Here is a 14,180-nt window from a genome sequence, read left to right on the forward strand (position 1 = left end):
CTGGGGCCAGGCTGGCACAGCTGGACTCCGCTGTGCTACTGCAAGACGTGGCGCCAATTCCCTCAAGGTCAATTGCAGCCACATTCCTCTACATGTCTATGGCTCAAAGACTTGCAAACATCCTCAAAGGAATAAATAAACGAGGGAACAAAGTATTTGCTCTTCCCCGGGAAGCTTGGCTGGGAGTCTCTCTCCCAAACTTCTCACATGCAAAATGCAGTTCCAGGGAGCAGACTGACATTTCAAACTGCCTCGTGCAATTAGACCGGAACACCTGGTGTTGCAATAACTCTCATTTTCCTTGTGTGCGGAGGGGTTCTTGAAATTCCTGTGCTGCGTGGATTACCCTGATGACTGGTCACCAGCTGTTACGTGGGCATGTTGTGCGACAATTGATGGCAGCTCCCGGCTGGCATTTGGCAGGGGCCCCAGCAGAAGCAGGTAGCAGGTTAATGCTGACACCTTCCCTTCCTCCTGTCCCGTGGGCCCAGGCTCCTCTTCGGCGATATGTGGCTCAGGCTGAGGGGAAGAGTGTTGGGAGCTGCAGACCGTGGAGGCCGGCAAGCACCTTTCTCGCCTCAACATCTGGGCTGATTAGTCAAAGCTGAAGGCATGGGCAGGGGGCGGGTGACAGAAGGACCTTGGGAGATGTGTTGTGCTAGAATCCAGACCTGCTCTGCACAGCCCTGAGGCAGACATCTTCATCTGGGGGCTCTATACCAACTTTGCTGATGGATAGAGCAAGTTTTAGAATTTCACTTAACAGTAGCAATAAACTCCAAATCCACAAAAAATAAAAACAAAAAAATCTGGAGTCTGGAAAGAAAGAAAAGATATTTATCATTTTTTTTCCAATTGCCTAATGGTAAGCTCTCTTGCCCATTGTGTGTGATATTGATGGGATGCAGGGCCCTGCCTCTCTCCCTCAGAATCCAGCCAGGGAGCTTCTCCCCTCTTCAGCCCTGACCACAGGGCACCAGCGTGCGGCTTGGGCTGGACCAGTCAGATGCTCCCGCCCAGGCTGCCTTTGAATCTGGTGCCAAGGCCTCAAGGATGAGGTGAAGTATTTTATGTAGCGTCAGGGTGGAGGTCAAAACAGGCTCTGTTTTGGTCCTGAGAAAGCCTATCTCTGAGAAGACTCTGTTCACACGTGGCAGCAACTGTTCAAGGGGAGTCTTCCTGCTGGAAGATGGGAAGAGCAGATTTTAAGCCTCATGAAACCAGGATGCTGCAGACATGAGGTGAAAGGACCCCAGGATTCTGTCCTCAGGGGAGTGATGGCTTTTCAGATGCCTCCAGGTAGGGGTTAGTGACTGTTTTCTTCCTGCCACCTCTGCTCCCCCTGGGCTGCCAGGGCTGATAGCTGACCGCTCCTATTCACATGGGGCCCCATTCTTCTAGCTGCCTTGGGGGACTGCCACGCAGTTCCTCCATTGTGTATCCACATCTCAACATCCTGGGCCTCTATGGGACCTCAGAGCCCAAACCCAGTATCTCCCAGGGTGATGGCCAGCAAAGCCTCTGCTGGTCTGGCTCTGGGCTCGGGTTCTAGAAGTAGACAGTCCTGGATTTCCTTCGGGCACTTCCACTGACTTGCTGTGCACCTTGGGTAAAGGGATGCGGCCCCTGTGCCTTAGTCTCCTCCTCCACTGATGAGGTGGTAATAATACTCGTCTCAGCGGGGTTGTTGGGAGGGTTAAATGAGATAATGCAATCAATTAAGTGGCATAAAAGAAGCACTTAATGAATGCTAGCTAATAATTATGAGGATGATAAAACAAAGGTATTAATCAGTGGGGTACTGGAAAAGGAGAAGAGATTAGCTGGACTCTCTCTCCTTTCCTATGGGAGACAGATGGTCACTTTCAAAGCTCATTTCTGGAGCTTTGTCATCTTACCCACTGTCCTCCATGAATGTTCTCTTTGGGTGGGACACAGGGTTTCATAATGGTCAGCAAGACCTTACTCTCCCTCAATGTGACCTTTAGTTTGACCTTTAATGTGACATGCTTCTCCCTGCTGACCTCCCTGACCCACACTTGGCCAGGAAATGCCCAATTTACAGTTTGGCTAAGCTTTCCTTATCATGGGGTCTGGCTGCCTTTTCTCAGGAGAGGGCAACAAAGCACAAAGCACAGGTGGATTCACGTCCTAGCTCTGTCACCTCCTGTCTGTGTGGCTTCAGGCATACAGATTAGGCAAAATACTTAATCTCTCCAAGCCTCAGTTTTTCCTTCTGTAAAATAGGAATAATTGTAATTTACCAATAGAGTTATTGTGAGGATTGAATGAGAGACGAGGTATACAATGGCTGGCATATCGTAGGCACTCAGTCAGTGAAGATATTTTTGAATGGATTATACTAAAAAACCACTTGGATTTTTCTTGTTGCTCTATCTGCAAAAAATAGTTAAGAGTGATGGATGGGACGTAGGGGGTGAAATGGGGAAAAGCCCTGAATGAAACCATTACTGATGCTAACATTGAGCTTTGGAAGAGGAAGGCTGTGGGGAGAGGTTTTGGGGGGTCGGTCCCCAGTCCCACGTGTGCTCCTGGGCCAATGGTGAGGGAGCTCCCGTCCTGGGTGGGGGATTTGGTCATGCGCATTCACACCTGAGTCCCCTGACAGGTCTCACTTTCCAAAATCCTGCCCTGCAGCCTTCAGCTCAGACCTTTCCAAAGGGCCTAGAGTTATTCACACAGCAGCACATCTTAATTTGGGGTTGGAAGTGAGTGAGGGCCCGGAGCTCTGATGCCTGCCACTTGGGGAAGGAAGTTAGAGGCCTGTGGGGAGCAGGTTTGGACGCTGGCTCATTACTTTCCTGTTTCAGTCAGGCAGGCGGTTGCACTTATTCAGTGCCTACAGGGTGGAAAGTAATGCACCAGATGCTGGAGGGAGGAGTTGGGGAATAGAAAACGTGCCCAGTCTCCCTCGCAGAAGAGCTTACAGACCATCAGGAAGTTAGGACACACAGCGGAAAAGATACAATAGAGAAGTCATGTCGCTGTGTGTATTTTTACGAGCTAGGTCTCTGCGGGGGACGGGGGTGAGCTGAGCTGGGGTGGCAGCTGGAGGTGTGGTTTAGATCTGCATGAGGCTCACCAGCAAAGGCTTTCCAGGGAAAATGAACTTGAGCAGGGTTTGGCGCCACCCAGGGAGAGGAGGCGGCTAGGGCACTGCACGAGGGATGATGGCATTTGCAAAAGTGCAGAAGCAAGATCTGGATGACAGTTGATACGCCCACTGATGTGGCTGGAGCAGATCATCTTTGAGGGAATGACATGAGGTCTGTGAGGTCATCTTGGGGAAGAGTAGTGGGCGGCGAGGGGGAGCTGTGAGAGCAAGTCTCATGACAGGTGAACAGAACGTTCATGTACACCTTCTGGCAGAGGCACACCTTTCCAGGGAGCTGAGATAAAGTAAGCTCCACCCTGTGTAGGTTGTGTGTGTGTGTGTGTGTGTGTGTGTGTGTGTGTGTGTGTGTGTGTGTGTGTGTGTGTGTTTGGTTGAGGTGGGTGGTGAATTACTTAGGACTCTTTGACTGCAAGCAACAGAAAGCAAAGTGAGGTAGCTTAAAGCAAAATCTTGTAGAAATAGGAGACTTTAGAAGCTGTTTGCATGGAAAGCCCAGTTTTTACTCAGGTTATATGTTCATTTGGGGGTAGATTAGGGACACTGTGGGGATAATGGCAGAGATAAAGCCACCAGTTCCCCCCTACCCAACCTCTCGCTAAAGAAAAGCCATCCTTTGACCCCCAGCAGGGGCTGGAACCAGTAACAGAAGCCATTAGGCCTCTTTTTCTCCCTCTGTCATCTCTGCTCCTTTTGTGTGTCTGTGTCACTCTGCAGCCTACTTTCCTTTTCACCTTAGACCACGGGGTAGGTGGCAGGTCACCTTAAAGAGACTAATTCAGACTGAATTAGAATTTCCTTATTCCTGACTCCAAATATTGGGAGAAAAAACATCTGGTTGGCTTGATGAGTCAGATGGCTACCCCTGATCCAGTGAACTCCAGCTGGGGGAGTGTGGTCACAGGTGCAACGTGACTGCTGGCCCACCCTGGGGGTGAGATGGGCAAACACCCCAAAGAGGGTCTTGGCAAGTGGCTATAAGGGCACGTGAAGGGAGCTGAGCTGCTGTTGCAGAGCTTGTCTGTGGGGTAGGGGAAAGGCCAGGAGACCTGGGTTCCGGGCTTGACTATAAACAGCTTGTGACCTTGGGCACACGTCCCTCCTTTCTGAGCCTCTGTTTCCTCATCTGTCACATGAAGTGTTGGGTTAACTGATTCCTCCCAGCTCAGGAAGTGTGTTTCTCTTGCCCATGGATGGGATGATGAGGGCCTGGCTTGGGCTGAGGGCCGTGGAAGTGAAGTGGATATGAGAAAAGCGTCATAGGAATAATTGGAAGATGGTGGTGAAGAACTGGTTGTGGGGTGTAAAATAAAGAGGACTCAAGGGACTTAGAAGCTGGAGGATGGTGGCATTACTCATGGCAATAATGCCAGTAAGAACGATGACCCGTTTGCAGAGAGAAAGATGAAGAGCGCAGTTTTAGGTGGTGGCGTATCCAATTTGAGAGACCTGACCATCCCCAGGGATGGTCGCTTGTCAAAAGCCATGCGGTCAGAGAAATGTAGATTTGAGAGTCATTTTCATAGGAGTGATGTTTGAAGCCAGAGGAGATACTGATCTTGAGGGGGAAAAAGAGAAGGAATTGAAAGATGCCCGGGAGATAAAGAGAGCCACAGGAGAGGGTGTGGCTGGGAGGAGGGGTTTCAGCTGGGCAGGGGCTTGGGTGATGCGCAAATGTGCGAGAAACTAGAGCAGGAGGGAGGAGGGCCCTTCTCAAGGAGCTGTGGGTGCGGATGTCCAGCAGTATGGAGTTTAGAAATGAGAGGCAGCTGAGGCAGGAAATGCAGTCCATTTTCAAATAAATGAATTGGGCAATGAAGGTGAGAAGGAAAAAACAGGGTAGTAGCTTCAGGGACCAGCAGAGTCAGTGGATTCAAGAGAAACCTGTCTGCCATCCTCCCTCCCTCCGTTCCTTTTTCACGTGAGGACATAGTGAGAAGGCACCATCTATGACCCAGGAGGAGGGCTCTCACCAGACGCTGAATCTATGGGTGCCTTGACCTTGGACTCCAGCCTCCAGAACCTTGAGAAATGCATTTCTGTTGTTTGAGCCACTCGGTCTGTGATATTTTTGTCATAGACTCAGACAGCCTCCTGCCCTCTCACCTTTCAGAACGGGACGACCTCAGTTGTGATCCTAAAGGGGATCTTGGGAGCACAGAACCAGCCGGTCCCCTTGGTCACGCACCCTTGGCGATCTTGATAGTTCAGTGGGGAAATTTGTTTCACGGTGGGCTGTCCAGGTGAGAGATTTCTTTCCCCGACAGCTCTTGGCCTCAGATCATGAAGACTGGGAGTTTGAACACTGTCTGAGGGACTCAAAGAATGTCCCCACAATCAGTGGCTCATTCTCTTGTTTCTTAGGCAATGTCCACCAAAGCCTGTCAGTGAAGGGTTATGGACAGTGTCACCTGTGAGTGTTTGGGGAACAGCGACTCAGGAGCAGAAGACAAGAAGGGCCTGGACCAATGTCCCTAAGCTCTGCACCAGGCAAGCATGTGGGCTTCATGGGCCCTCCTCTGACCGCCACCCCATCAGGAACAAAGAGCCACCCTTGACTCCGGGACCCACTGCACCTCAGGGTGTGCAGGCCGAGAGATCAGGGTGCTCAGGCGTTCGGGGTTCAGTCTTTAAACGCACACCCTTAGGATGACTAAATAGCACTGGTTCCCCCGTGGCCTGTCACCTCATGACTCTCTTAGCTTCCCATGTAGCCGAATTCCCCAAAAGGTCCTGGGGAGCCTCCCGGGCCTGTCACGTGTCCTGGAGAGCTTGTCAGAGCATTTTGTTCATCTTCCATCTGGCTTAACCTCATCTAGCTGAGCGTCCTCAAGCAGTGGTTTTAAAAATAGAGGACCTCCTCTCACCTGAAATTCCCTTCTCCTAAAACATCTCTGCCATCAGCAGAGCCGCCTCCAGGCCCTTCCTGCCCTAATTGGCAGCGCTGCCACAGGAGGCTGGTAATGACGTTCCTCTCTGTGCTGGGAGGGAGGTCACGGGCGGGCGTTCCTGGTCCTTCACACCCCTGTCCCGGGGTTGGGGGTGCTGGCGGGGCCTGGAGGAGTTAAGTTGCCCCATTTGGACTTGCCTCCTGGATCAGGGCACGCTTTCTGTCCTCTCAAGGATGGGCGCCTGATGGAAGCCAGAACAAACTCTGCACGGGAGGCCGGCGGAAGCATCAGCGCTCAGGTAGCGGCATCAGACAGACGGCTGCCTGCTGCAGGGTGAACGCTCCTGCCAGCCAGACGCTGGGGCTCGTCTTCTGGCCTGCGTTCAAGCTCGGGCCGGCTTGTGCTTGGCAGGAGCGCCTGTGGGTTCCTTCACTCAGAAGACGCCCAGCCTTTCCTTTCATCCTGGCTCTGCTACGGAGACGGGAGCAGGCCAGCTGGCTTTGAGGTGGGCTGAGTCCCTGCACTGTTCTAACGCCCCACTGGAAGAGCCCGGGAACGTGGAGGGGGAGGCAGGTCTTCTTTCCAGAGAACAAGGGCCAGGCCCCGGCTTCCCGGGCGCCCGCAGGCTGAGTGGAAAGCCGGGTGAAGTGTCCTCCGGCAGTGAGGGTCACACATGTTTGGCCACAGACGCTGGGACTTTTCAACCACAGGCCTGTTCCTGTCAGCCTTTTGTGTTTATCCACTCACAGGATTGATTTTCTAGTGAAAGCCTCCTACTGCATGATTTAGGTTCATTTATATAAATTATACAGTGATTTATTTGATGACCTACTTGGAGCACTATAAATTCTACAGCATCCGTGCAATTTATTATTTAAACCCCATATAAATCATGCAAGATGAGGAGATGGAATAGTGTGTAAGGATCTGGGGCTTGGCTCAAATTGCCTTATGGAAGCTCAAAATGCACCTTAAGTATGGAAAACAGACAGCAGACATGTCAGCTATTTTGAGGGGGGCGGTGTCCCAGCAACTTTTGTCTCTTGGCTCAAACAGTGCAGCCCCTGTGGGACTCACTGCGGCCCGCCCTCAGGTGGTGGGGTGACCCACGTGCAGGCTGAGCTGCTGTGAGAAGGAGCCTGCTGGCTCCACATGGCTAGGTACTCTGTACCCGGCACTCTGACATTTCCAAACTTTGAGAAGTGAGCCATGCTTCATGTGGAGTGGACACAATAGGCCCTTAGGCTCTTGTATAAGCCCCAGCGCCTTTGCTTAAAAATTATCCTCTCTTGTGTGAAACTACCCACCTCTTCGTCTTCCTTAGTTGGTCAATTCCTTCTCCAGATTTCTCTCCAGGCAGCAGTGGCCAAAGGAAACCCATGACTATATATAAGGAGGCCCACACCTCTCTGCCCCTCCCCAGAGCTGGGAACAGGATGCATGTGACCTAGAAGTACAGTGTGCAGGATACTGGGAATGTGACAGGTACATCATTCATTCATTCAATCACTCACTCATTCATTCGTTCAATCACTCATTCATTCATCCATTCAACAAGCATTTCCTGAGCTCTTCCTCAATTCCAAGGAATAGGAAGAATGAGGTACCATGCATAGTAGGTAAGGGAGTCTTGAAGCCAGGACTGGCGCAGAACAGTCTTTGACAGCAACCCCTGCACTGAGCTAGGCGGCCTTAGGAAAGTTTTAAACCTCCTGCTGGACTCTTAGCTTCCTCAGCTGTAAAATGAGGATGAAAACAGTACCCATCATCAGAGGTCATTAATAAGTGAAGAGGAATAAGTGAGATGATGCATAAGTCATTGAGAATGGGACTTGGAAGATAATAAATGCTCAAAAATGTTAATTATTATTTGACATGAATTCTGCCTTCTCAGACTGTAAAATATTGAAGATCTGCAAAATCTGTACATAAATAATGATGACATAAGGTAGAAAAACATATGTACTATTAGGAAAGGTACAGATGGAGTGCTGAGCTAAGCTTTTCTTTTTTGTCATTTGAATATTTTGTAATAAGTAAATCATACACATGGTGCAAATTCAAAAGGCACAAAAAGAAATACAAGAAAGAGTAATTCTCCTTCCCACAGTTGCCTCCAGCCATATAGATTCCCCACCTGGATGCAGCCACTATTAAGTCTCTTGTGTATCTTCCTAGAAAATCTTTGCACATGGAACGTTAAGTGTATACATGCTCTTTCTTTTCACACAAAGAGCAGCACACAACCACTGGCCCGGGAAGCTTTCTTTTTTCACTTAGCAATGTGTGTGCCGGAGTACCTTCCTGCAGCTCTGCCCCGTACCATTCTGTGCTGTGCGAAGACATTGCTGAGTTAACCGGCTCTGCATTGCTTCACTTTTACATTGCTTCCAATATTTTGCTATTACAAAAAATTGCTGCAATAAATATCATTTCTTGTTAAAGTATTTCTTAAGGTTAAGAATGAGATGCATAATTGCTGAAACAAAGAGTATATGCATCTGTAATTTTTATAGCTGTTGCCAAATTGTGCTTCACAGAGCTTTAACCACCTTCACTCCCACTAGCAATGGTTGTACTGCTTTGCACACCCAGCCAACAAAATGAACCACTAAACTCTTGACCTTTGAGACTGAGTATCTTTTTGTCTTTAGGAGCAATTCATAGCCTTTTAAATGAACTGTCTATTCAGTTTTCTATTGAGGAGTTATTATTTTTCTCATTGATTTGGAGCAGCTCTTTGTATATCAAGGAAATTAGCCCAGTGTCAGTGATACATCATTTGCACCACTGCTACGACTGCCCTTGAGCCCAAGAGGGGTCCTTGCCTTGGCTCCACTCTGGCCTCCTGTGGATGTGCACTACCCCATGGTGAGGAGTCTGTAGCACTAAGGGTGTGCTCATTCTTCTAGACCATTCCATGGGTACAGAGGACTCTGGGATTTCCTGCTCAAACAGCACCAAGTCCATTACCAGGTTTCTTTCCCAGGTCCATCCTCCAGAGAGTGGACTGTGCTGCTGGTGTGCATAGCCCTGGATCCACTGTATTGTGTGTGTGTGTCTGTGTGTCTGTGTGTGTGTGTGTACAGAGTGTGGACATGCAGGCTGGGCTGCTCTCAGTGAGTGCAAGACCCCCCTTGCAGTATGAGATGGAGCCAGGAGTGGGAAGAGAAGGTGGGGGGTGGTGGGGCTGGGTTAATTCCTCCTACTGCCACATGTGGTATGGAACTCTGAGAAGTTTAAGAATTCTAAGTCCAGTCTGGCCTTCCAGGTGGTTTTGAAGGCATATTTGTCAAGGTAGGAGATCAAAACATATTTTATTTAAATTAAGTTTATTACCTTGATTTATAACTTTTAAGTGTTATGACATACGCTGTGTGGGCCTCTGTTTATAATCTTTCCCTGGCCGCTTGCCCTGGGCCCTGCAAATGTCAGGGCAGGCCTGACCACATCCTCTAGATTCAGTAGGAACCACAGGGCACACTGGCATGTATGTGCATTTTCCTTTGGCATGAAATCAAGGTCTCCAATTTATCATGGATTTCAGAGCTTGAAGGAAGTACAGGAAAGTCATCCTCACTTTGGACAGTTGCTGCCTTACCCCTATTTTATACCCCTCAGACGGGGCAACTGAGGCCCAGGGAGGTTCAGTGACTTACCCAAAGTCAGTCTGCTTCTTTCCTTTTCCAGGCCCACTGATATCTTTGCTAAGGGTTTCTGTGAAAACTGCTTCAACATCCAGCTTTTCATTTTGTAATCAAATCAGATAGTGATAAAGTCTCAAGCAAGAGAGAATAAATATAGCTTCACATGCAGGGATCGGACTGGATTTCACACCAGACTGGAACTGTCTTCAGCTCATCCTCCTGATGACTACGTTTCATAACAGAGGATCCCTCTCTTTGATTTTCTCCTGTGTGGTCATCTGGAAGCATGTGCACCAGATAGTTGGAACAACTGCTCTAACAGCACAGTGGCAAACATGACATCTTCCCTGAGTAATTACAGAAGCCAGCAGACATTTAGAGGAAGTTGGCTGTTTATTGACACCGGAAGGACAGCCTCACAGACCGGAGCTTCTGGAATCATGGCTGTGTGACTTTATAACCCAAGTTGTGCTCCTTCCTGGTAAAGAGCAGAGACCCTGCAGAGAGCTGGACACTCACCTCAGGCCTGAGAAGCACCCGCAGGTGAGAGAGGCCGCCTCACTGCAGGAGTCAGGAGCCCTGTGCTGCCCCCTCCGCTGCCCCGCCTCCTCGCCTGTGCTGAGTGGCATCTTGAGGCCTGTGTGTGAGGGGGGCCTCAGCAGGAGTTGCCTTCCTCCCCAGGGACATCAGTCTCCTGCCATAGCCATAGGTGGAGCCTGCTGCAGCCTCTGAAGGTCTCTGCTGCCCAGAGAGGCCAAGGGGACAGGGACACTGGAGGCTGGGTTGGGCATGGGGAAGACAGGTTCAGGTCCAGGGCTGACCAGGTCGTTCCACATCTCGGCCCCTCCATGCCTGTCTCTGCTCTACCTCTTCCACTGTCACTTAGGAGACCCGTCTCTGCTAAGGAGCTTCCCTTACCTAGTAGGGTTGCTAACATTAGATTGCTCTCAACTCATTCACAGTCTTGCTCCTAAGAGGAGAAACCGTGTCGCCCTGGAATCCAGTTTGTTTTCAGCGGGGTGTAGGGGAAGGCACCGAGTCTGCAGCCAGACACACCCAGATTGAGCCTGCCCTCCCTCCAGCCAATCCCTTAACTTCTCTGAGTCTCAGTTTTCTCCTCTGTTGAAAGGAATGGTAACACCGCTCTCCAATGTTAGGGGTTTAAAAGGAGGTGATGCAGGGATGTGCTGATCACAGCTGGCATTGCTTAGTAGTTACTATTTTTAGAACTCTACATAGCTAATATGTTTTTAACTTTACAAATACTATCACTTAGCTTCCCATTAGTCATTGGAGAGACGTTATAAGGGAAGAAGGATGAGTATTAGTCCATGTAAGCAGAGGAGTCGAGTAAGGCACAGAGAGGTTTTTACAACTTAATCTATACAGATATTCTTGATCATCTGTTGTGTTCAGAGCCCTGCACAACAGATGATCAATCTGCAAATCCTATCCTGCAAATCCTATCCTTGAGAAGTGTATAAGCTCATGAGCCGTGTAGTAAAATATAAACTCAATGAGGGGAGGAACTTCGGCTATTTTGTTTATGGCTGTATCCTCAATGCTCCATAAATGTTTGTTGACTGAATGAATGACATGGTTCTAACTCAAGACATAGGGAAGGGTAATAGATTTACAAGGCCCTCTGGAAATTCAAAAGTGAGGAAAGGAGTTCTGGCCAGGAAATGTGAGGAATCCTTCAAGGAGGCAATCACGTTTGGCCTGGGCTTTGAAGGGGGGGTTGAATCTTAGGCTGAGACAAGAAGAAAGAATAGTCCCAGGAGCAGGGGCAACAGGGGCAAAAGCATCGATGTGCACTGGGGCCACACTAAGGTAACATGAGCAATGTGTGTTGCCTGGAGATTGGCGTGTGTGATGCCCAAATTCGAGTCAATACTCTGGACAACCATACATCCAGCTTTGCCAGAAAAAGTCCCAGTTAATGCCTGTTGCGGGTCAATGAATACCCGGTACTTATTTTTAGTGTTGCTTTTTACTTTCAAAAGTGTCCTGGTTTGGAATATACATCATATGCTCACTGCATCTATAGTGAGAATGAAGCTACAAGGAAAGGTTAGGGTGGAATTAAGGAAAGAAGGTCAAAGAATTGGGACTTCAGTCTCTTGGCCATGGGGCCATGGTGTAAGTGAATGTGTTCGACAGGCAACTGTGACGACCCAGCTCCAGCCGATGGCTGCCATGTAAATAAAGACCCGGGTCATCAGTCAACGTTCTCCAGAGAGACAGAAGCAGTAGGATCTATAGATATATACATAAGAGAAGATTTATTGTAGGAATTGGCTTATGTGGTTTTGGAGACCAGGAAGTCCCACGATTTGCAGTTCACAAGCTGGAAAACCAGGCGAGCTGGTGGTATAGGTCAGACTGAGCCTGACGAGCTGATAATGGGGGAGGAAGCAGAGGAGGGGGGGAAGGTGATGGCGTAGGTCCCAGTCTGAGTCCATAAAACCAGGAAAGCTGATGTCCGGGGGCAGGAGAAGATGGATATCTCAGCTCAAGCAGAGACAATGAACTCCCCCTTCCTCTACCTTTTTATTCCACTCAGGCCCTCGATGGATTGGATGACGCCCACCCATACTGGGGAGAAAGATCTTCTTCTCTCAGTTCACTAACTAAAATGCTAATCTCTTCTGGAAACGCTTTCACAGACAGACGTAGCATTAATGTTTAATCAGCTGTCTGGGCATTCCGTAGCACATAAAATTAATCATCACATGGGGCTTGACAGACCTCCTGGTGTTTGAGACAAGTCAGAGATCTGAATTTTTATATGTAACTTCTGATTTTAAAGTATTGGTTCAAAAATTTTGAAAACACCACGTAGGTCAAACAAAAGCTGTCTGCATACTGTAACTGGCGTGAGGCCACCAGTCTGTCTCTCTGCTGGGCAGTGGGGAGCTGGGAGGATTTCTGCGGATGGGGGCAGTGGCCTGGTTAGAGCTGAGAATCACTGCGACCTGGGTGCTGAGGGGGAGTCAGGTGGGATGAGGGCAGAGGTGGGGCTTGCATGTGGCCACAGACCAGGGACGAGGCAACTCTGAACGGGGCTGGAGGCAGCGGGGGTGCAGACGGAGACAAGATGCTGGACGTGCCGCAGAGGCCTGGAGGGCAGAGGCTGGCCGCGCCTGGGCCCAGGGGGTTGTGAGGGAGGGCGCAGTGGGGTGAAGCAGAGACCCCAGCAGGTCTGTGGGTTTCACCCTGTGGAGGTTACAGTCTCCACAGGGGGGTCCTGTGAGACTCTTCTTCTTCCTCAGTGGGTCCTGAAAGAATTAGCTATCAACTATCTAGCTATATTGCCTTTGGCTTTGCTGTCCTACACCCCGGTTAACGCCCCAGGAAAAGACATCCACCTCCGACCTCAACAGCTGCCCCTCTCACTTGGCTCCCAGAATCACCAAGTCGCGTTGCTGGAGCAGGAAGCAGCACAGTGAGGAAATGGCTGTTTGTGGCTATCTGAAACACCTGCTCTCAAAAAAAAATCCCTTATGAGCCACAAATGCTACTGGTGATGACTCAGTTAGCATATGTCCCCCAAAGGAGTTAACCAAGCTGATAATGGGTTTCTCACGCACCACCAGAGGCGGGCTGAGAAGTCAGTGCAGCTCCCGTGATTGACCACCTTCCACCCGTGGAACAGGCTCCGCCACTGATTCGACCCTCAGGGGGCTGGGTTTTCCCGCCCCGAAGGAGCTGGAGCCAGTGTTTGCACCACCAGAGCTCCTGGACAGCAAAGCCAAAGGCAGTATGGCTAGACAGGTGACAGCTAATTCTCGCAATGGCCATGTGAGGCGGGCCGGATATTATCCCCATATCAGAAACTGAGGGGAAAGGAGAGATAAGGCAGCAAAACAGAGAAAAAAGACCAAGTCAAGTACCCATCAAACTGAGGCCTATCGTAGGCGGGATCCACTGACCTCCTAGACGATACTGTCTGAGTACAGGAAGGACACTGAGTTGTCTTAGCTCAGCAAAGCGCTTTCCTGAGGGAGAAAAAAAATAACTCTGCGCAGCTGCCGTCCTCCTTCCTTCCTGTAGCGCTGTTGTTCTGTATAATGTGGAGGGGTGAAGACAAGATATTTTGGGTCCAATCTCAGCCCCACCACGTAATAGCTGTGTGACATTGAACAAATTACTTAACCTTTCCGTCCTCAGTTTCCCCACCTGTCAAATGGGGATAATAAGGACACCTACCTTCAAGGTTGTTGTGAAACTTCAGTGAGTAAATACATAAGCAACAGGGTGTTTAAAAGGTTTCCATTGTGGCACCAGGATACAGGAGGGGCGGAAATCCAGTGCTGGGGGGCTGCATCCTGTACAGAACGAGAGGAGATAAACGACACCTGGTCATGCACTTCTGAACCTCGTCACCACAGCAGGGTACGAAAGGGGTGAGAGAGATTGAGAGCTCTTCCTGAGAGACTTGTTGGTGAGCTGGGGTTCCTTCCCCCAACCTTCCCCATCCCACGGGGGAGTGGTGGGGAGATGAGG

The 14,180-nt window shown here is 49.8% G+C and overlaps 1 protein-coding gene across 2 annotated transcripts in view; it reads left to right on the forward strand.

The window, feature by feature from the left end:
• PTS (6-pyruvoyltetrahydropterin synthase) overlaps positions 1-9,795 on the forward strand; it is a 119,132-nt gene extending 109,337 nt beyond the window's left edge. The window contains exon 7 of one of the 2 annotated variants that reach the window (XR_009564959.2): positions 9,715-9,795. The gene's annotated coding sequence lies outside the window, so the exon portion shown is untranslated. Of the gene's footprint in view, positions 1-5,497; positions 5,599-9,714 lie in introns of those variants that run through there. The other variant, XR_009564958.1, reaches the window with a different exon arrangement.
• Positions 9,796-14,180: the final 4,385 nt, after the last annotated feature.

Source organism: Globicephala melas, chromosome 8 (genome assembly GCF_963455315.2).
Source record: "Globicephala melas chromosome 8, mGloMel1.2, whole genome shotgun sequence".
Taxonomy (NCBI): Eukaryota; Metazoa; Chordata; class Mammalia; order Artiodactyla; family Delphinidae; genus Globicephala; species Globicephala melas.